Raw genomic sequence first — 22,704 nt, forward strand, 5'->3', positions numbered from 1 at the left:
CTTAAAAATGGCAGCAGGGGCACTTGAACTAAAGCTTATTCAATAAGCTTTAATTTAACTGCCCCCAGCACCAATTTTATGCGTGGGGATGTTGATACATGAGACTCAGGAGGCTGCTGGAGTGTGAGTCTGCTCCAAGCTGCTGGAATTCCAGCACATTGGAACTCATGTATAGGCACTCTGAGTAATAAATGTAATGCGCATTAGAAAAGGCGCATTAATGCACATGTAGACATGCCCTTTGAGTTGTAAGAGGTCATTTAGAACCATTCTTTCATAGAAGAGAGGGTGAATTTTTCTCTGATGTCAAAATGTGATGAAATGGATGTACTGTTGTAATCCCATCTGAAGAAACATGGGAAATGTGGTTTCTGAGGGTTTCAAGAGTGCTCTGCCTCACTGAGTGGGAAGATGCGGGAGTGAGGGTTGTGACAGGAAAGTACCAAAGGGGCATAGGCCTTGGATGGGAGGGGGGTTAATTTTTTGCATACTCCTCTTTTCAGTTTTCCAGTGTTAAATGCCAAATTACTTTTATGTTTATTTTGGCAATTCGAGTGTCTAGTAGACTGTATTCTTCTATGCAGCATGTAAATGGTATATGTTGAGCTGGATACTTTTCATTTTATTCCTTTCCTTATCCTAGAAATAGGGAAAGAATTACCCCAAGAGGAAAGGGAATTATTAGTTTTGCTTCATCATGTCCAGGGCAAGTAGAGTAAACACAGCAAATATAAAATACCCTGTTTTCCTGTTGACAGCAGGACAAAAAAAATCCCAAACAAAACAAACCCAGGGATGATCACCATGCTAAAAACAGAAAATTAAGAGCTTGGTTTATAGATTCATAGATGTTAGGGTCGGAAGGGACCTCAATAGATCATCGAGTCCGACCCCCTGCATAAGCAGGAAAGAGTGCTGGGTCTAGATGATCCCAGCTAGATACTCATCTAACCTCCTCTTGAAGACCCCCAGGGTAGGGGAGAGCACCACCTCCCTTGGGAGCCCGTTCCAGACCTTGGTCACTCGAACTGTGAAGAAGTTCTTCCTAATGTCCAATCTAAATCTGCTCTCTGCTAGCTTGTGGCCATTGTTTCTTGTGACCCCCGGGGTCGCCTTGGTGAATAAATACTCACCAATTTCCTTCTGTGCCTCGTGATGAACTTATAGGCAGCCACAAGGTCGCCTCTCAACCTTCTCTTGCGGAGGCTGAAAAGGTCCAGTTTCTCTAGTCTCTCCTCATAGGGCTTGATCTGCAGGCCCTTGGCCATACGAGTTGCCCTTCTCTGGACCCTCTCCAGGTTATCCGCATCCTTCTTGAAGTGTGGCGCCCAGAACTGCACGCAGTACTCCAACTGCGGTCTGACCAGCGCCCTATAGAGGGGAAGTATCACCTCCCTGGACCTATTCGTCATGCATCTGCTGATGCACGATAAAGTGCCATTGGCTTTTCCGATGGCTTCGTCACACTGCCGGCTCATGTTCATCTTGGAGTCCACTAGGACTCCAAGATCCCTTTCCACCTCTGTGCCACCCAGCAGGTCATTCCCTAGGCTGTAGGTATGCTGGACATTTTTCCTCCCTAGGTGCAGCACTTTGCATTTCTCCTTGTTGAATTGCATTTCTCCTTGTTGATTGCATTTCTCCTTGTTGAGGAGAAGTGTTTTGGAAGAAACACTTCTCCTCAAGTGTTTTGGAAGAAGGAAAAGGAGAAGAGCAACTTTGGCCTATGTCTTACTGATGTCAGCGGGAATTTTGGTCAGACCCAGTAAGTGGAGAGAACAATGAGAGATTTTATTTTTCTCTCAAAAACATAGAGACTATTACAGATGTTACTTACTAAGAATGCATTTTTATTAGGTCGCTGTTAATAAAAGGAATGTACTTAAAATACATTTTTTTTCAAATTACTGAACAAAATGGTTACCATTCATCCATTTGTGTTCATGTATATTGCACATCTTTGAAGAACCTCATCTGTCTTATATAATGGTCCATTATATCCTTTAAAAAAAGTAAAAAACATGATATCAGGCACACAAAAGACAGCAGCTGGCAACAAATTTCATATTTACAATACAATGAAAAACCATAATCACCTTTAGAATCCACCAGGCAAATGCGACTGTATTCTAAACATTCACTAAGTATATTATGTTAGAAAAGGGCATTTGTTCATTTTATATCCTGACGAATGAATGTTTTTGTGGTGACATTTCTCAATCTTCCTCTTTTTTTTTTTTTTTTTATTTCCATCTTTTTAGTCAAAGAGGATCATCAAGTGACCTTGAAATCTGCACTGGCATTTTCTTGGCAGAAAGGGAAGCTCTCTTTTCTCATTTGCAAAAATGAATAACAATTTGATCATTCTTAAACTTCTAAAAGGTTAATTATGCTCTCTCCATGAGCACTGAATAAAAACCTGCTTTATCTCTGCCCAAATGAAACCCACAGGGCTCCCATTCCCTCTTACTCTGCCTGGAGACCAAATCCTGCAAGCTGTCAATTAACTCCTATCAGCTCATAGATCTGTGTGAGCTGCAGTTGATTTTCTCATTCCAAAACTATGACAGCTCTCATTTGCCAGAGCTGTCGGTGATTTTAAAAATTTCACAGCAGGAAAGTGTTATCTGGCTGTGGATTTGGTGGATAGAAAAAGAAAGACCAAGAAAGAAAGAGGCAAAAGTATCCTGGGTTAGACGGAGTTCATTTTAGCTCTGAGATTTTCATCTGGTTGCAAAGCCCTACTTGAACTCAAGTTGCTTGTTTCAAACAATAGTAGAAACTCAACATGTTGTGGGCTACAAAGATTATTCCATAACTAGGTGGCTTTAAATATTACTGCACAATAACATTCAGTCAGCTATGAGCCAAGATTTGGAAAAACTAGTAAAATAGAATAATCAACATTAAAAGTTTACCCAGCTGCTATTATTTCCTGGCCATAAAATGGCTATTTAGTTTTGAAGTTTGAAATGGTAAATTCAAAAGGCAGGCTGAGAGGCTGCGAGCACTTGATTTCATTTTTACCTTATAAAAATACTGTTCTCAAAAAAAATAAGAGAAAATGGATTGACTAGTGAGATCACTATATTTTTGTCTGCTTTTTTTTGTTTTCATAATACAGTGCGATCTTGGTAAGTCATGAACAGCTACAGTTTGCAGTAAAGTCAAAGGAAAATTTGCAATGGTCCCAAACTCCTTTTGTATCAAAGTATTAGTAGTTACATTTTAAAATATAATTTATAAATGGATGTTCTTGCAGTTGAAGCATATGTCTGTATTCTTGATTCTGTTCCTTGCTCTGCGCAGATTTCCTGCTGACCTTGGGAAGCTGTTCATCTTTACTGAATGTTGGTGTATCATCTATGCAATAATACTGATTAAAATCTGTTAAAAATGATTATTTGTGAAAATATCATATTTTGAATAGTTGATTTTTTTAAATGACAAAACTTCATGAAAATGTTTGCCCCAAAAAGTATGCAAATCAAATATTTTTTTTCAACCTAAAAGTAATTAAAATGGAACATTTCAAAAAATATCAGACCTACCTAGTTTCTTTCTCTTATCAAATAGATGGTAAGTTCCATGAGAAAATGATTGTCTCTTATAATCTTATAGGTTTGTACAGAACCTATAGAAACCTTGATGTTGCTTGAGGTTTAAGTGCTTTCATAATGAAGAGAATAACAGGCTCAGTAAGGTTTACTTTTGAAAAGCACAATATGAGGATGAATGAAGTAAGTGAATTCCCCGGCATAAATTAGCTCCGTGCATATACAAGTATCCCTCCAAAGATTTTCCTTCTCTCTCAGCACTATCCTTTTAGCTAAAATGTCCCCAAATGAATCATTACAAACTTCTAAGTCAGTTGGAGGGGGTCAGAACCTTGCAGGATAGAGTCCTCTGCTATTATTAGGAGTTACATTAAAATACAGACTTCACTAAAGTTGATGTCAAAACTCCCATTGATGTCAAATCACCTGTAGCATCAGTAATCTCAAAAAATGATGAATTCTTGGACAACATTGGCAAATCACTATGACTTGGTTTAAAAGGGAGGAGAAAATAATTTTAAATAAAGACAAATTTAATATTAGTCATGTTGTGAATAACCCCCACGCATACTTGGCATATCATTCTGAGAAGATATACATTTTAATTTTAGCTTTATAATTCACCTTTAAAAAACCTAGTAGTACAACAGTGCTGATTTCTCAACAGTAATATAATTAGCAAGGTAGTACTGTGATTGATTTTTGACAAACCTCTGAAATATGTTACTATGCAGTATATGAAAAAGGTCTCTATGAGGTTTTATCCCTCTGTTCATTACACAGAAAAATAAATACCTAATAGTATATTGCAGGATAGATGTTATTTATACACTGTTCTTCCACTCCTGTAAGATCTCATGAATGTTACAACTTCACAAAAATTTAATTAAGTTTTAACTACACCAAGAAGCTTTAATGAAAAATATAGTTTTGAAGTGTCCTAACTGTGCTACAAAGACCACCTGATACAGTGTAAGAAAGGAAATTATATTAGGCAATTATTTTTATATTATTAATATGTATTATTGATACTTGCATTCAAATATCATTTAAGTTCATTTCTTACTCATGATGGACTACTCATAAAGACTTGTGTTTCTCTGTGTTTCAGTATACCTGAAAAATTTTGGAAAAGTCCCACTGGTTGGGGGCAAAGAGTCATTGAGGCATTTTACTAAATCTAAGATATTGATCTAGTAATGGTCCTGGGAAGTAAGTCTTTTGAAAACATTTGTATTTTAATATTTAAAATCCAGTAAGGATCAGTTTCAGTTTAGTCCCAGAGGTACCTGTATTTCAGTCCCAAAACCTATTATCTAAGGCCATTTGTATACACCATGGGGGTTTACTTCAGTTCAATTCTTCCTAAATTGAAGCGATGGGTTTTTAAAAACACCGCTTCAATTTAGGGTGAAGTAAACCCCCATGGCATGTGCCCAGGGGTCAGGCCCAATCATTACCTGCCTCTCCAGAGACAGGGAGGGGAAGGCAAGCTGCCAGCGGGCTGAGTGGTCCCTGAGTTGAGGAGGGGCAGGGTGCTGGTGCATCTCTGTGGCAGTGATGGCACCACTCAGGTGGCTGCCATCATCAGGCACCCAGCCCAGGTGGCCATGGGAGGCACTGCAGCCGCAGAGGGAAGCACTGGGCCCCTATGCAGCTCAGACAGGCAGGCAGGCTCTGGGGAGGTCTGGGGGTGGGGAAATCATGCTCACTGCTTTTTTTTTTTCCTTTGGTGGTGCCTGCCTGCATGGCCTGCTGCCAGGCTGCCTGCACAGCCCAAGCTGCACGGGGCCCGGTGCTTCACTCTGAGGCTGTAAGGTAGCAAACTAAAACACCTCAGACATGTTTTATTTTGTGGTGTCCCAAAGTCATTTAACACATATTACACCACCGACATGTATAAACAGCTGCACCATTAAAGTGGTGCAAAAGGGCATTAAGTCACTTTAAAGGCCAATTTTGTGGTGTGTATAAAGGGCCAATATGTCTTATCTCTAGGGGGTGAGCCAGTTTAACTGGATTTAGGGACCTAGGATTTTTATGGTCAAAGGGAAACTTAGGCTGCCCCAAAGAGCAATGAGATTTAAGTATGTAAATGGTTAATTCAGGGAATGGAGAAAGACAGACAACTGCAATGGAAAATTGAGAAGGTCAGGAAGTGCTTCGAGAAGTAACAGCACTGAGCATAGGGGTGTGTCTTAGCTTGGGTACCTTTCCATTTGCAGTCCTGTTTCTGAGGTATTGAACTAATGGTGGTGCTTAGCATCTGCCCAAAAGGCTAGTGGTAATGGCTCTTCTCAGAAATCTAAGACTAGTGTCCTAAACTCTCCTTAGCCCAAAAGGATTCAAGCGTGCACAGCACACTTCCTAGTATCTACTGTAAAATGCATAAAGGATCCAAGAATGGAATCCAGGAATCTACCTTCCCAAGAGATCAACACCCACTAAGCTACAGAAACATATTCCCTTTTTTTTTGTTCTACTTCCCCATGACACATTCTTGGTTGCTAATGTGCCCATCTTCAACAAGAGGGATGGAAAGTGTCCTTCCCTAACATATTATTTAGTAGCCAGTGTCTCGACCGGGAAGAACCGAACAAGGGAAACGCTGGTTAATTAAGCGAACGTCAGGCGGGCTGGTGGATGGAGAGGCGAGACAGCGTATTGGTTGGAAAAATAGCTTTTACTTACGCCGCTGGTGGCCGCGACGCAGGCTGTAAAGGCTGCTTGCGTAGTTGCAACGAGTTGCTCCAACTGGCAAAAACCCGAGCCAGTGAGTCCACAAACAAACCAGGCATGCAGGGAAAGGGTACATTGGGGATAAGCGTTCGGCGATGGGGAGAAAAATCGATAGTTGATCAGGCTATCGATTCGCTCTGCCACAAGTCAGGAATTCTTTTAAGTCACTCTGCAGCGTGCTCAAAGTTCTCCGACTTGGGCGGAAGTCGCGCGGATTTTTATACGGCTAGCGAGCCAATTACTAGCCGTCAAGTAGGAATAATTTAGAATCAGCCAATAATGAGGTGCAAATTTACATACAAATGGCGGGAACCTTTTTGCACCAGGGTTTCCTCTCTGCAGCAGAAAATTCCACCGTGCAAAGAAACTCTAGTGTGGCAGGAAAATTCCACTGTGCCGAGGCACTAAAATCATTGGGTTATGACAGCCAGTAAAAGCAATCTCCTGGGAACTAGAAGAAGTGGCATCGTATCTCTTCGGAGTGAGCCTAGTCTCTGTCTAGAAGCCTGGCCTCTGTCTTCCTGGATGAGTGCTATAGCTACTAGGATATTGAGCAAAAAGCAAGCTTAACCTTCAGGTACCTTCTTGTTGTAACTTTTTCTCTCTGATCATGTCCAAAAGACTTGGGTAGATGCCTAGGGAACTTTGCAGTATGAAGTTGGAGTGCCTAATAATTTTAGGCACCAAATGCATTCTGTATCTGCCTGTGCAGGGCAAATTTGAATCAATCTTTTGGACTTAGGTTACTAAATTCCACCCAAATTCCAATTATCTGATTACAGAATAAATTTAAACTTTGAAAGAGTCTCTCAAGGATCTCTCAAGCACCAAGTATATTGCAACAGAGCTTAGGCAGGAGTTAGGTAATAAAACTGGATTGGTTCTGGGAACACACAAAAGCCAAGAGAAGGCCCTTGAGCCTAGACACAGAAGGCATGTCCAGACAAGCATACACAAGCATTTCTCCAGGGACAAAGAGCAGGGGCACATAGTTGTGCTGCTGCTGCTTGCCCGCAGGGAACTGTCCTACACAGGTACTCTGGTGCACAGCAAATTTCCCAAGGTGGGGTAAGGGAGGCTGGGGTCAGAACCTGGGCTGGTCACAACAGACTTACCTGGGGTCTTTGGGGACTTCTGGGGCTGAAGCCATAGGTGGCAGAAAGCTGGGGCTAATGGGCCTTAGCACCCTCAAACAAAAGACAGTGGTGGCAGCACAGAGGGCCACAGGGAAGCCTAGGCACAGGCTCTGGCAGGTGCAGCAGGGGATGTGAACAGACACAGGCATGCTGCCACAGCCTGCAAGCAGCCAAGATCACAACCCAGTGGCATGTGAAACACTGCCCACCACAGCAGGCACATCTGTGAAGGGGAAGGGGCATGGGGGGGTAGGGGGCAGATTGAGGCCCCCTGGGAAGGAGTGTGGCAGAGGCAGGGGCAGAGGCTGGAGTGAATGAGGCTCCAGGGTGGGATGGTTACTGCCTGGGCAGCTCATTCTACTGTGTCTCAGTCCTATTATTGACAGCCTACCTCTATCACCAGCAGGATAATTTAGTCTCATTGGGCGCCTATACATGTGCAGTGAGGCTACTTTGACACTCTGTAGTTATAGACTCAATTAATTAAGTCTGCTGGAGTGTAGTAATTACCATGCTCCAGTAGACTCCAGCATCATGTATATCAGTATCCCTGCACTGAAAAATGGTGGCAGGGGTGCTTTAACTAAAGCTCATTGGATGAGCTTTAGTTAAAGCACCCCTGCCACCATTTTTCAGTGCAGGGATACTGATACATGTGATGCTTTGGACACTTAAATTAGAGCAGCTGTACTTCCCACCCCCCCGACCCCCGGCCCAGCATGTGTATAAATGACCTTTGTCTTTTTTCTTATAAGACTGCCAAAATGCTCTTTGAAAAAGCTAACTTCAGTATTGCAAATCTAGCCATGTTAATGTGGCACTTCACCTGGTCTAACTTACCTTGCTTTTCAGCAGAGTTAATTAGCCGGATAAGGCACCATGTTAATTCAACTATGCTGTTTCTAATATCCAAACCAATTTTAAACAAGCTATATGCACTGTGCTGTATAGACTTATCCTTAATTGTACCATGTTAAAAACCTCAACAATCATCAATTCTATTTGCATAATGGTATATGAGCAGGGTTTTCTGCAAACGATAAGATAAGAACAAACTCAATCACCCATTTTAAACTTCTGCTCCTGAAAGGGTGTTTGCATATATTTTGAAATTGAGAGTATGTTCCAGTTTGTCAATAAACTTCTAGTAATCTGCCATGTTGCTCAATAGACTATGGGGACACATGAAAGCAGTACGAGGAGACACAAATCTAAGGCTGATTGACAGCTCTAGTTTGCTATTCTGACAAATAATTTACATGTCAATCAATACGGTGCTATGCATTGACATGAACAACGTGTTTTTTATTGGCCAATATCCCAAGTATTTATCAGAATAATGAGCAAGAGCCAATGTCCATCACTGACTTTCTTCCAGATAGTGATTTTTTATCTTTCCTTCAGTGTAATCAAACTTCAGAAGTATCAATGCATAATAACTAGTTTCATTGTTATTAGTGTACTAAATATACAAGGAGAGTATAGAGTTATAAATGGCATAACAGCTGAAGTTTTACCAGCAGTACATGGATCATTGGTGATAGTATTGATGACACTTTCACTGGTAATGTTATTTTGGCCTTTGTCAGGAAAACAACACTGAAGAAAATACAGTTATTGGTGTAGGCATCCAAAGAGTGAATCCGTGTATGCAGGACCAAAGGAGGTAAATGAGTTGTCAGGGATACCCAGGCAGTTCACAAGACATTTATTTAGATACAATTTTTAGAACTGTGTCTTCCTTAATACGAAGCTTTACACTCTGGAAAATCTAAGGGAAATAGTGTGTGCTGGGTTGACATTAATAAACATTTTATGTGCTGAATCATATTTAACAATTAATGATACTAAGGGACAAGTACTCCATCTTATCACAAAGTGTAGCTAGGAGTTCTGTATTGGCAAAACAAAAGCCATGGAACACCAGCAAACCTACTTAATTGCATCTGCCTTCACTAATTGCAGTAGCTTCTGAGAATTTGAATTTCTTGCTGTCCTCAGCTGAGCCACAAGCCCCTCTCCTGGTATAAATGTTCTCTTAGCCACTGTGCAGCACAGTCTTAGCACTGGAAAGGATCTCAGTCTACTTTCCTTGGTCAGTAGAACCACAACTTTTGCAGTACCTTTCTGATTATATGCATCTTGGAGAAAGATTGAGGAAGAAGGGTTTGGATTAAGTCCATGTATATAATGTCCAGCATCCTAAAAATACTGCATCCATAGCCACCTACAAAAGTTCAAAATTTTGTATGAGCAATTTTCAGATGTTCACATGTTATATTTGCTAGTTCAATGCTTTGGTATGTGACAGTATGCATATGTTGTCATTGGGTTTTTTTTCCAGAAACACCTGCTGGGCTTTGAAAACATAGCTCTACATATTCTATTTTTTCTCTGCATCTAATTGTTTCAATGGAAGGCTAAGAATGAATAAGCAGCATACACTACAGAAAAATTCTGCCTCTAGTAACAGGGAAAATAGCAAGTTCACTTAACTTCCCTGTCAATTAATTTCTTTATAGTTTTATTCCAAATATACTTTGTTATGATGATTTATCTAGTGTTCCAACATACTAATAAATAACTAGATTTACAGAATATATTTAGAAGGTCATCATTTGGAGTAGGGTCCTATCCAAGTCCCTTTAAATGACTCCTCCTGCTTTCGGTGTGAGCTAGATCAGGCCTTTAGCACTTTATTTTTTTTTAAGCAACATTAAGCGTGGCTGTTCATTGACATTGTTTCCCAGACACCAGCAATTGTTCACTGACCCAGATATGAACTTGTATTTTTTTTCTGTCTCTGTTTATAGAGTCTCTTTCTCTGTCATGCTTATCTACCCTAGTCACAAAGACCTGTTTAACTTGCTGTGAAGTTGTGATGGACCAAATTAGAAAGCTTGCACAAAACTGTTTATAGCTGTGTCTGTCAGTGCTAGTAAAAAAAAAAATAGGCAGGGAAATAATATTTACATAGACCAGAGCCCTCTGTTTTACTGTTGCTACCTCCTTGCCAATATTCAGCTGCAGGAAAGGAGATTATTACTCAAAGAAAGGAGAGGAAAATGCAGTAGAAGAAGCTGGCCTAAATTGCCTCTCTCGTCAACTTAATACTTCCATCGGACAAGAAAAGGTGGTAAGTTAAGTTTCATGTACTCATGGGTTTCTTTCTGAATTCTTGCCCATTTTTTGAGGAATGTTCATGCTTTTCCAATTCTCCAAGCCCTTTCCCCCAGCAAAGAAATCACAGGTTCTTTGTCAGGCTGACAAAGGCTGTGAAAGCCATAAAGGAAGTAGATTTTACCCCACAAGGGTAATTTCTGCTGAAAAATCTAAATTTTACTCAGATATAAAAATCATGATAACTAATACATCTTATAACACAATAAGTTCTGCTATATCTGGTTTCCATATGAACCTGTTCTTTATATATAGCCTATCCATGTCAGTCTGCATCTCCTTGTTGCTAAAAATATTAATTTTAATTGCTTTTACTACACAGAAAAATCCTAAATAAAAGTTACATGTCTTGTGACACATTCATTCTTTGACGTTATAAAATAGAGCCAGCTCTGGTCTCAGTTTGTAGCAGAGTCACTTTGTACGTTCACTGGTATGTCCTATCAATTAAACACTGCATGCATGTCCAGAAATTGTCTTGGGTTTGTTCATTTTTGGGTTTTTTTGAATAGAGGTCATGCATTTTCACTTTTTCTTTTATTTTCAATATTTCAGAACCTCTAGGAATAAATATGCCAAATCAGAGATATAAAGCTCATTTGGTCCCACAGGCCAGACAACCCATCTCTGGTGTGTAACTGGGTGGCCTCATCATCAGGTGTCCACCAGCCATCCTGTTCCTGGGGTAACTGCCCGCTTTGCTTCCCTCCACACCTTGATGGAAAAATATGAGAGTTGTTACTAAGGTGGGAGGCTACCCATTATTTGCCCTGCTGACAAGGGCCTAATACTCGCTCCGACCTCCCCTCCACGGGTCTCATGCCTCACAGATGTTACTCTGGTGTTACTTTTCCAGCCTATGGCTGAAGCAAACTGGTCATACAGTTGTAGCTCTTCACAACAGCCCTGGAGGGCCACACACAAGCCACTCCTCTCTTACCAGGATCCCATTTACTCCACTGGCTCTCATGCAGCCTTTCATACTGCCCTCTCTCAGGGCCACACTCATCCCGCCTGGTCTCACCTGGTTTCGGGCTTACCTCTCCTCACCTCAGTCAGCCCCAGTGCAGTCTGTTAGGTGTCTCCCGCTACCCTCACCTCAGCATTGACTGAGCAATTCTACAATGATAGGCCTATTTTGCTACTGGCCCCTTGCCAGGCCACCATGCCTCCACTGGGCCTCCTCACTTGCCCATATTCACAGGGCTGCTCTAATCATCACTCTTCTCTCTCAGGGTCTCATTACTCATCACCAGGTTTAACCTGCCACCTGACAATGACCCCAGGTCCCTCCTTTGGCCTGGGGTCTGCCTCAGGGCTCCTAATGAGCCCTGGGCTCTCCTTGCTCATTAAGACGTCACCAGGGATCTTGGACTGGGATTACAAGGCACCCCAACCCGCCTTTCACCAGGGAGGTAACTGGCCTGGCATTTCCTGGGGGCTCCCATGCCACTAGGAGCCCCACCAGATCACCCTACCCTGGCAGGCTGCAGTTTTATGTCTTATGTCTTACCCAGGACAGAGGGGTCACCTCCACCCCATGGCCCCTGCCCTTACCTCCTCTCAGCCTTATGTTATCTCCTTTCTTCCTGCTGCAAACTGCAGCCTAGCTTATATCACTGGGCCAAAACAGCTGTCCTAATCAGGCACCTGGCTGCTGCCTGTTTTCTGCCCTTAAAGTGGCAGGGCAGTGACTTGTCAGCTTGGCTTCCAGAGTCAGTGTATTGGCAGGGCTTTGCAATCCAGGAGGTAAATGCTGCTGCTTCTGTCAATCTGAGTACCCAACAGTGACCCACCATGCCAAATTCAGCAGTGGAAATGGAAGTGCAGGGGTGGTGTTTCATCCTTTCAGTTCTGGAGCCATGACGACAAAGCAACTCCAGTAGCTACACCAGCCCCACGGGCCACAGTTTCACCATTTGTGGGTGGTCAGTTGGATAACTAAATCGCTCAGGAAACATTATACTAATTAGAAGACTAGGAAAAAGAAACCCTTCCCACTTCTTTTGTATGTGTTGCAAGTGTTCCTAGATGAAGCATGTTGGCGGGGGAGGGGAGAGAGAGAGAGAGAGAGAGAGAGAGAAGGATACTAGCATGAAAAAGTAACAGTTCAATGGAAAATAAACCATCTTCAGTTTCATAGTAGTTTGGGGTCAGGAGGGACCTGAACAGATCATCTAGTCTGACCCCCCACCACTGGCAGGAGCCACACCCTGGGATCACACGACCCCAGACAGGTGTTCGTCCAACTTCTTTTTGAATTTACCCAAGGTGGGAGTGAGGACCACTTCCCTAGGAAGTTGGTTCCAGATCCTAGCCACCCTAACAGTGAAATAGTGCCTCCTAATCTCTTAACCTGAACCTATTCTCCAGCAGCTTCTGGCCATTGTTCCTCGTCACCCCAGGTGGTGCTGGGGGGAATAGGGCCCTTCCTATTTGCTGCTGATCTCCCCTAACAAGTTTGTAGGCAGTCACCAAATCCCCCCTCAACCTCTACTTGCTGAGGCTGAACAGGTTCAGGTCTAAATCTCATTCAGTCTAAATCTCATTCAGAGTATAAACTTCATCATCAGTGAAACTAATATATCAGAGCAAATAGGAAACAAGCACTTATTTTCTGCTGGGAAAGGAAAGGTAAAAAAATGGGGACCCATTTGGCTTTCCAAAGACAAAAATTCGCTATAAAGAAAACAATCGAGTCTGTACCCAAATTATTGGTACTACTTCTTTGAAAAAAAAGGGAGACTGCATATTGGAATAGTATATCTAGCATAGTGGGCCTGCTGTATGTAGCATAACACTACAAAGGGGAGGAGAGTCTTGACATGGTTACTTAAATGTGTCCCATCTGATGTGTGTTCCTGTCTTAAGTTTAAAAAGAGCAAGAGAGAACAAAAGAAATAAAATAGGTCATTGTCCCGTATTTGGCACACAGACAAAGCCCCCCCAGGAACTATAATACCTGCAGAATTAGACCTGCATTGGCTTGGGAATTTCACTGGCCTATGTGTTACACACATTCCACTGTCTGTAGAGTTGCACATAAAAAAATTAAATAGGAAGATTTAAAAAACCCCAAAGAAAACATTTAAAGGGCAAATGATAACTGAGGCCATTGATTTGCTGATAACAATGAATTAAGGGCTGACTCATCTGGCCTCCTTTTGTGGCAAATTAATCATACTCATTGGTTCCCTATTTTTTTTCCCTTTTATTATCCTTAAACAGATTTACTGTCTGGAAACTAATATCAAATTCACATTTCTACCCAGAAAAAAGCAGGGATTTTGATGCTTTATTGTCTTATCCCGTTACATCTCCCATAAAGCAAAAGCTGACGGATTCACATGGCAATCATTTCAGCCTGAATGAGCAAATTTTCTCTTCTTTTACTGGATAGGTTGTCTAACAAGTTGTAGCAGTGAATCTGTTGTCTAATGTTTACCATGATGTGTAGGACTTTGAAATAAGGTATTTATTTAAAAGTTAAAATGATATTTGGTTAAAATAGCATTTTCCCCTGTGATGAAAATGAGATATTAATATGATTATATATATAAAACATCCTCATTTTCTCATCCCCATCACAGCAGTGTCAAACTTAGCTTGGTCCTAGCAGCTGTGGTGGCAATAGGCCCAGCAGCAATTACAAGGGGTCCAAGACAGTGAGTCCAGGGGTAGTGGCCCAACTTCCATTGCACATCAATAGCTCAGTTGGGCTGGATACAGAGGCTCCATGGGGCCATATATTTGACATCCCTGGTGTTTCATAATCTTCAATGTGTAATGCCACAATTTATGCAGTTGTTGCATGAAATGCAGCCTAAAATAACAAAGAATGAATCAGAGGGAATTCCTCACAACACATGCACATCAGTGAACAACATATAACTTTTGATTTCAACAGCAGCTTTGTTGAAGTGAAGCAATTATGTGTATGAAAGCATTTGGTCTTTAAAGAATAAGTAAACATATGTTATTTTTAGACTGACCAATGATAAACGCACTAAACGTGGAACGTGACCTCTCGGAAATCGTTCCTGTTCAGACATGCGAAAAGTGTTGCATAGTGTTACATAACTGGACAGAGACTCCTATTCTACTCTGTGGAGAAAGTTGATTGTAATCCTTTGTAAGTGCCAGACCAGTTTGATTGGACTCACCAAACATTGCGCAAACCAGCTCTGGTAGTTAGAAGCCATCCCCATTTATAGTATTTCTCATTAAATGACTGTGCAGTGTGAAATACTGAAATAATGTTTTAAACCGTTGTTTCCTAACAGTTGAGACTGGATAGAGACCACCAGACTGTTTCTTTTGTTCATGAATGGTTTGAAAGAGACATTCAATAAAGATGCTTTGCAGCTCCAAACAATAGCTTTCCAAATTTAGATGATCAAGCACATGCATTACAGTTCTCAAAAACATCTGCAAATCATTACAAAGAGATACTTTCAGGTTATAGCCTGAATAAAGGTAGAGGGAAAATAATGACAGTAAGAAATACACATGAAAGACTTGGCAAAATAGCTTGCTCCTCTACAAATGGGACCCAGTTAGGGGAGTTTCATTCAGATTGCCTTTGGCTACTATTTCAAGACCTGAAAGATGCAAACTCAGGAAGACAAACTAACATTGTATTAATGATCTCAGATCACAACATTTTTAGTAGTCAAGTTAGTCTGGCAGGCATGCAGATTTGTTTTCTAAACAAAAAGTGGTGCTTTCTTTCTAAACAACTCATTGTGAGCTATTTGTCATTGCAAACAGCTTCTGGCAGTTGACCAATTCTTTTCAGAGATTCTTTAAACCAAATGCCCATTAAAACCTTTCCACTCAACAATGGCATTGATTCATTCTTAATAAAAAAATTGCTCTAATTACTGTATTTGTTAGAGGAGAAGGTATAAAGTTCCATTTCCCAAACAAAACTGTTAACACAACAGTATAACTTTTTTTTCTTTTTCTCCCCTTGTATCTTGTAGTAAATATGCAGCAAAATTGCAGTAAGTTTTATTCCCATAGTTGGGGAACTACAGATCTTATAAGCTAGAAGTAATGTTGTCTGAATAGGGGCTACTGAATCGGGGTCCATCCCAGTTTTAAATTATTTTTCTCTTCTCACCATGGGAAGAAAGCACAACAAAAGTACATTGAAGAAATATTGAATAAAATATACCCCAGCTGTAGAGAGAGAAATTCTGGACATTTGAGATAAAAGATCACTTATCTTTTAGAACAAGTTTTAAAGCACATAGTTACATTGGTTTTCATTCTATTTTTTCCTTTTCTGTTAATATAGGCTTTGCTTTTTTGCTATTCAATATTATTATTACACAGATAATATTAAATGCATCAAATACATAGACCCATCTGGTGGTGTTGGTCATAGTGGTGGTAGATGTAATAATAACATCTTCCTTTGTACATAGTAAAGGTAGTTTATATAGAGGACATTAGACTAGCACGTGAGAAATCTGGAGTCCAGTTCCTATTGTCAAGGCTACTTACATGATCTTGAGAAAGTCACTAACCCATTCTGGGTCTTAGTTTTCTTACCTGTAAAGTGGAGGTAATCCTCCCTGCCTCCAAAATACAATCTCATGCACCTGAGTTCAATAGAAAAACACATAAATACTAGGGCTGTGCGAGGCTTCAGACCATGCTTTGGATCCAGAGAAGATTCAGGTGCTTTGGAGTCCAAAGCAGCATGTCCAGATTGAACTGCTGGCTTCTTTAGGCTTCCCAAAGAGGTTCAGAGCTTCCAAACTGCTTTGGAAAAGCTTTGGAGCCACTTTGGAGATCCGGCCATAGGGTATAATGGGGAATCAATGAAAAATCTATAACTTTGTTGTTTTTTTGTCTGATTTGGATGAAACTTGCAGGGGTGGTAGCCTCTGCTGACAGCATGAACCCTGCCATGTTTCAAGAAGATAGATGCAGGGGTTTGGGAGGAACTGCACCCCAAATTCTTGAAAGCAAAACTCATGTCACTCATGTCACATGTATATGTTACACGACGGGGTAAAAACTGTCGGGATGGTGGCCTCTGCTGGGGCCACAAAGCCTGCCAAGTTTCAAGAAGATAGGTGCAGGGGTTTGGGGGGAACTGCACCTCAAGCTGCGGACAAGAAAACTCGTGACATGGGTGACACTGTGTGTGTTAAGGCGCAGCAGGGTGAAAGCTGCAGGGATGGTAGCCACTGCTGAGACCATGAAGCTTGCCAGCTGTCAAGGAGATAGGTACAGGGGTTCCGGGGCCCTGCACCTCTAGCTGCTGACAGGCAAAACTTGTGACATGGGTGCTAGTGCAACTGACTGTCTCTGTCTTGGGGCGTGGGCAGGGGTGGGAACTACTGCAGGCCTGGCTGCTAACTTACTGTGTTACCAGTCACTAATCAAAAGTGATTAGTGATGATTCACTCAGGGACCGGCTCAATACACAGTAGCTAGCTAATGTAACCAGTTAACAAGAAAGGATTAACACCTACAAAACCACAGAATAAAGAGAGGAAATAATCAATACAGACCATCAAGTGCCCCAAGACAGACACAGTCAGTCCCACAAGCACCCATGTCACAAGTTTTGCCTGTCAGCAGCTAGAGGTGCAGGGCCCCAGAACCCAGAAGACCCTGCACCTATCTCCTTGAAAGCTGGCAAGCCCCGTGGCCTCAGCAGGGGCTAGCAGGCCTGCAGCTTTCACCCTGCTGCACCTTAACACACAGTGTCACCCATGTCACAAGTTTTCCTTGTCCGCAGCTTGAGGTACAGTTTCCCCCAAACCCCTCCACCTATGTTCTTGAAACTTGGAAAGCTTCACGGCCTCAGCAGGGGCTACCACCCCTGCAGTTTTCACCCCCCTGTGGTGTAACACATACACATGACATGAGTTTTGCTTTCAAGAATTTGGGGTGCAGTTCCAATGTTGCAGTAAAAACAACAAAGTTATAGATAGTTCATTGATACCCTAGTATACCCTATGGACGGATCTCCAAGGTGGCTCCAAAGCTTCAGACCTGCTTCAGCCAGATCGAAGCGGGAAACTGATCCAAAGCTCTGGATCAGATCGCTGACATCTGAAGTGGCTGGATCTGAAGCCAGACCGAATAGCTGCCTACTCGCACAGACCTAATAAATATAATGAAAGCATATATGAAGGGAGATGGACTCAACCCTATCTGATACTCTAAAGCATCTCTTTCTTTCCCTCTAACAATAATAATATTATTTAAAAGAGAAGGAGAGGTTATCAAATGATCCTTGCTTATCTTGCAATTACTGCACTCAAGAAGCTGAGGAGAACTTGCAAACTTACAAAGTCTGTTCCACTAGGCAACATTACACAAGGTTTTTGAGCAGCCTAGGTTTTTAGCTTGGAGTAGCACTGACCTGATTTGTAGTATTGTCCAGGCTTGTTGTATTGTCAATTTAGTGGAAACTGGATCAATTAGTGGTGCTTTGCAATTTCCTAAGAACGTGCACAAAAGGGCTGCATTCTGTCCTTGAGTACAATTGCACACAGTGCTCTAAGGAAGCAAGGATACAAACATTAGAACTCTAAATGGATGACATTAGAGGGGATATTTTTTGTTGTTGTTGGAAAAGAGACAAAAGATAAATTACGGTGATAATTTGTAAGCCAGGGAGAAAATCAGCTAACTAATCAATAACTTTCACGTTTCCAGATGGCCTTTCCCCAGCTGCTGAAGTCTCAAAATATCACCCTGATGGTCTTACCAGAATGGGCATGCACAGCCAGCAGTTCAGAGAGTTTAACTTTTCTTAAGGCTCCAGGGTGACAGATGAGCATTATTGGAAAGTATAGTCATAAACAGCATAAGGAGTCTCAAAACAAAGGTTAAAAGTAAATTGAATACTTCTTATAAAGAAATGCACTATCCAACTCTTGAACTGTTTAAGTTTTATACATGCTCCAATAGGCAGATTATCCTTCCCTTAGCTCTCCCTAAATCTAGCAAACTAAACAGATAATATATGCAAGACACTCTCCCAAGGTACTCATAGATGCAGATCAGTTGGGTCGCTTGGGGTAGAAATAGATGTTGGCAAATGGAGCAGATCAGCTGTGCAAGGATGTGTCCTGGCACAGCTGATTTGCTTCATTGGGCAAAACATACATTGCCCATTGTCACACCCTTTGATGCTGAGAAACATGGGCAACGTGTTCTCCCAGGGCTTGAGGGAACTGGTCCTGTGCACCCTGGGAATTCCTGTGTGGTATTGGGATCCTCAAGCCCTTGGAGTACCTGTTTGACTTTCCCTGCTTACCAAGATGCACCCCATAGATCTTAGGGATTCATGTCAGTATGCAAGGAAACCCCAACTTCCCCTGCTTCTGGAGGCACACACCAAGAATTCCCTGGATGCACAAGATTGGGTCTCCCAAGCCCACAGAGCACCTGCCCAGGGCAGCTGGAGAGTGCAAGCAGCTCTGAGCGGCCTTTGCTCTTGCACCACAACATAAACAGAAGTCCATCATTAAGAATGGCACAAAATGATACTGACTTAGTTGTGGTGACTATTTGTGGTGCGACAAGTGGTTTGGACATCTGTTTGCTTGGCCTTTGGGCCACCAAAAATGTTTTTATGGAGGTATAAAGGTGATGTCTATTCCCAACCTTATGGGCACTTAGGGTCAGAAGGACACTGGCATTCCACAGGAGAAACTCCACTTGAGCTGCATCATCAGCATTAAAGTAAGGCTCATGGGCTGGGCTATAAATCTTCTCCCACAAGGGCAAGCAAAACTTCCAGGGTCTAGAACAGTGCATAAGTTGTAAAGCACACAGTATGATCTGTACCACTTTCTGTTCTCCTTTAGGGAAGACTGCATTGGTTGGAACTGGCTGGATGACAAGGTGGCTTAGAGACAGGGACAACAGAGAGTTATCTGTTATCTCTGACTCCAAAATTATACTTGCCCCTTTTCAGCAGCAAAAAATGTCAGAAGCAAATGTTTCAGCTTTCAGAGCATATTCTGTACTAGTGTAGAAACCATTCCTCCTTTTTTGATGACTGAGGTCTCAGTGCCCAGCAGGATTAACACCTGGACAAGTTTTAAAGGTACCAGCACCTAAGCTAACTAGCAAATCTTTTACACGTTACTGTACATCTTTAACTACACATTCACAAGTGCAACTAACTGTGCAAAGAAATGGGCAGTGTGAACAGGCAAGACGCCCTTGTGAATGTGCAGTTTTCAGATTTGCATGTCAAAGTAAATGTATGTTTGCACATCTGCACACAATTTACAAGTACATCTTACTGCAAATATCCATCTTTTAAGTAACCTAATTTGCAAACATTTGTGCAAGGACATTCCAAGAGAATTAATCAGCTGTTTAAAGAAATTAGAATAATGCGGTATTTGGAAATACAAACTTTCCCATCTTTTCTCAGCTGGTCCTGGTCTGGGAGTACTCAAGCAGGCGGGTGTCAAACTCACCTGGACCCCCGAGCCAAATCTGGACCACAGGGCTTCTTGTAGGCCAGATTCAGCCAAGGCATGAGGGCTGCCACAGTGGCCACAATGAACACTAGTGGCAGTGGTGAGGGGTCTGGCTGTGGTGAGGTAATTGCAACAGGTCTCGGGTATTCCAGGGGCAGTAGTGGTGATCCAGACTAGTCACTGATGGCCATTCACAGATGGGCTAAAGAGCCCTAGAGTCTGTGGCAGACCATGCCCGCAGTTTCCAATGCCCACCAATACCCCAGTACGCCAGGTAGAGAGACTCTGTGCTCTATATGTTTGACACCCCTGCCCTAAAGGACAGAGTAATTTGCATTCCTCTATAACCTGTGTCCTCTCTGCTGGACAAAGCCAATGTAATAATGTTTTTGTACTGTGTGCAAATGTGTCCATAAGTACTGGAGTGACACCCACCAGTTCATTTCATATAGGTGAATGAAGAGCTCTTAAATAGTAGCAACTTTTGGTCACTGTTCATGGAAGTTAGATTTGAACTGGAAACCTGCTCTTCAGGGGAAATACCATATTTTCTCACATATAACAACCACCTTTTCCCCCATGACCAGCTGCTAGAAATTGGAGTGTGAATTATTATGCAAGAAATATGGTAAGAGCATCTGCCATTCACTGGGTGAAACCAAAAGTAAAATCTGCAGGGATCCACAGGGAGCAGAACAATGAACAGGCTCACCTCCCTGCTAGTTGCTTACTACAAGAAGAGATTTTTTTTCTTCATTCTGTCATTCAAAAATAAGGTGTATATTATTTTCAGGGCATGTTGTATACAAGAAAGTGTGTTACTCTATCTCCTAGTACTTATCTCTCACTCCCCTTTCCTCTGTTGTTTTAAATAGCATTAAAATGTTTTATGGCTTTGTTTGTGATATTATTACTTTTTAAAGAAAAATGGCTGTTACGCATGGAAGGCTAAAGTGCCTGAGATAACTCATGCTGCAATAATTTTAAGACTTCCCTTGTATTAAACGTGAACTTCAGTCAACAGGATTTTGGAAAGCTAATAGGGTGGAGGTAAGGTCAAGCACAACACTAATGTAATCTTCCTCTGTTCCTGTTGTCTCATTTGTTAGCTGTTATTATTATGGCTTGGGTCAAAATATTTGAAAGGAATCACATTCTTCCTGCCAAAAACCATAGCAGTAACAGACAAAAAACAAAACAAAACAAAAACCAGCCCCCTCCCCACCCCAAAAAAAACCCAGTATGGAAAGTCTAGCCCTAACAGCTTCTTTTTTCTCTTTATTTCTGCATTTGCCAACACATACAGTAGGTATGTGTAACATGTATTTCTTCTGCATTTATCAATATGTACGCTCTGCATGTATATGTGTATATGTGTGTAATTTTTATCATAGTGCGAGCCTTTTTTTTATTTTGAGCTTCTCTACAGACTTAGATCCCTGACTTGCAGGCAATGTAAATTAAATACAGTGTTATTACATCTACCTTTCATTTCACAGGCTTGATCCTTGCTGTGTGGGTGTACATGTACCATGTGTGTTAACCTTTTTTTTTTCCTTCTGTCTGTAATCCTTTCCCAGTAATTCCACAAGATATCTGTAATGGAATTGTCAATCAAAAATGAGCTGGAGGAAAATGCTGTCTCAGAGTATAAAATGGCTTGGGCAGACTCTCAACACTGTAATCCTCGGACCCAGTGGCATCTGCAAAGCTGCTGCAGCAGCTGGATCCAAAGCCTGCCAATGGATCAGTTGCCATCACTAGTAAAATGCCATCCATAGGCTGATATCTGGATCCTCAAGAAAGTAAAGGAAGAGGAACAAAATGCGAAAGGCAAGTAGCAGTGAGATAGGAGGAATTGTGTTCAGCTTCAAATTAAATCTTTCTGCTTAATTTCATGGTTTTTCATGTGAAATTGTTTCTTTACATAGTAAGCTTTGACCCACTTTTACTGCATTCCTCCAAATCCATGATATACTTCTAATATGATTCAAGAACATTTGATCACAGGGCAGTTAAGTAGACACTGTAATGTGCATGTGATTGAAGAAATGTGCAGTATTTGTGAGTTGGTTCTTCTTTTCATGCTAGGGCTTTTCTTAAATTAGGGTGATGTCGTCAAAAAATAAGAAAAATAAGAAGGCTATGATAATGTCCTAAAACAAGCTTTGGGTGCATCAGTCTTCCAGAAAAGCAGACTACATACTTTAGAAGATTTAAAATCTTTCCATAGATTTTGTGGACTCTGAGCTTCATGAGCATGTGTATTATTATTATGTTGTGTGGAGAACTTGCTGTCATGCAGTCACTGTGCAAACAATCTTTGAACAGCAAACACACACTCTTACTAAATTTATGAATGATCCTATAAGGTGGCCATTTATTTAAAATGTAATGACTGTAAATATGTTTTGTAAGCAGGATTCCTTTCTTCATAGCATGATTTTATAATTATACACACACATGATGTATTGGAAATTCACAGGTAATTAGTAATAAAAGACAATCACGGTGTGCTGTACATCATCTCTCTGAATGTTTTGAATCTCATAACTTCTTGTTTCAGTAAGATCAGTCTTTGGGGCTAATCTCTCCCACATGTGCAATGCTACAAGATTGTCT

The 22,704-nt window shown here is 41.5% G+C and overlaps 2 long non-coding RNA genes across 2 annotated transcripts in view; one reads left to right on the forward strand and one right to left on the reverse strand.

Moving 5' to 3' along the window:
* Positions 1-1,829: 1,829 nt before the first annotated feature.
* Positions 1,830-22,704, reverse strand: part of LOC109280795 (uncharacterized) — a 41,148-nt gene continuing 20,273 nt past the window's right edge. Inside the window, exons 2-3 of the long non-coding RNA XR_002087213.2 lie at positions 18,003-18,139; positions 1,830-2,001 (exon numbers count right to left, since the gene is read on the reverse strand). This is a non-coding gene — a long non-coding RNA (uncharacterized LOC109280795). The remainder of the gene's footprint in view (positions 2,002-18,002; positions 18,140-22,704) is intronic.
* On the forward strand, positions 10,255-22,603 carry LOC109280796 (uncharacterized). Its single transcript, XR_002087214.2, has 2 exons — positions 10,255-10,568; positions 21,663-22,603. It is a non-coding gene; the product is annotated as an uncharacterized LOC109280796 (long non-coding RNA).

This window comes from Alligator mississippiensis, chromosome 3, assembly GCF_030867095.1.
Source record: "Alligator mississippiensis isolate rAllMis1 chromosome 3, rAllMis1, whole genome shotgun sequence".
NCBI lineage: Eukaryota > Metazoa > Chordata > Crocodylia > Alligatoridae > Alligator > Alligator mississippiensis.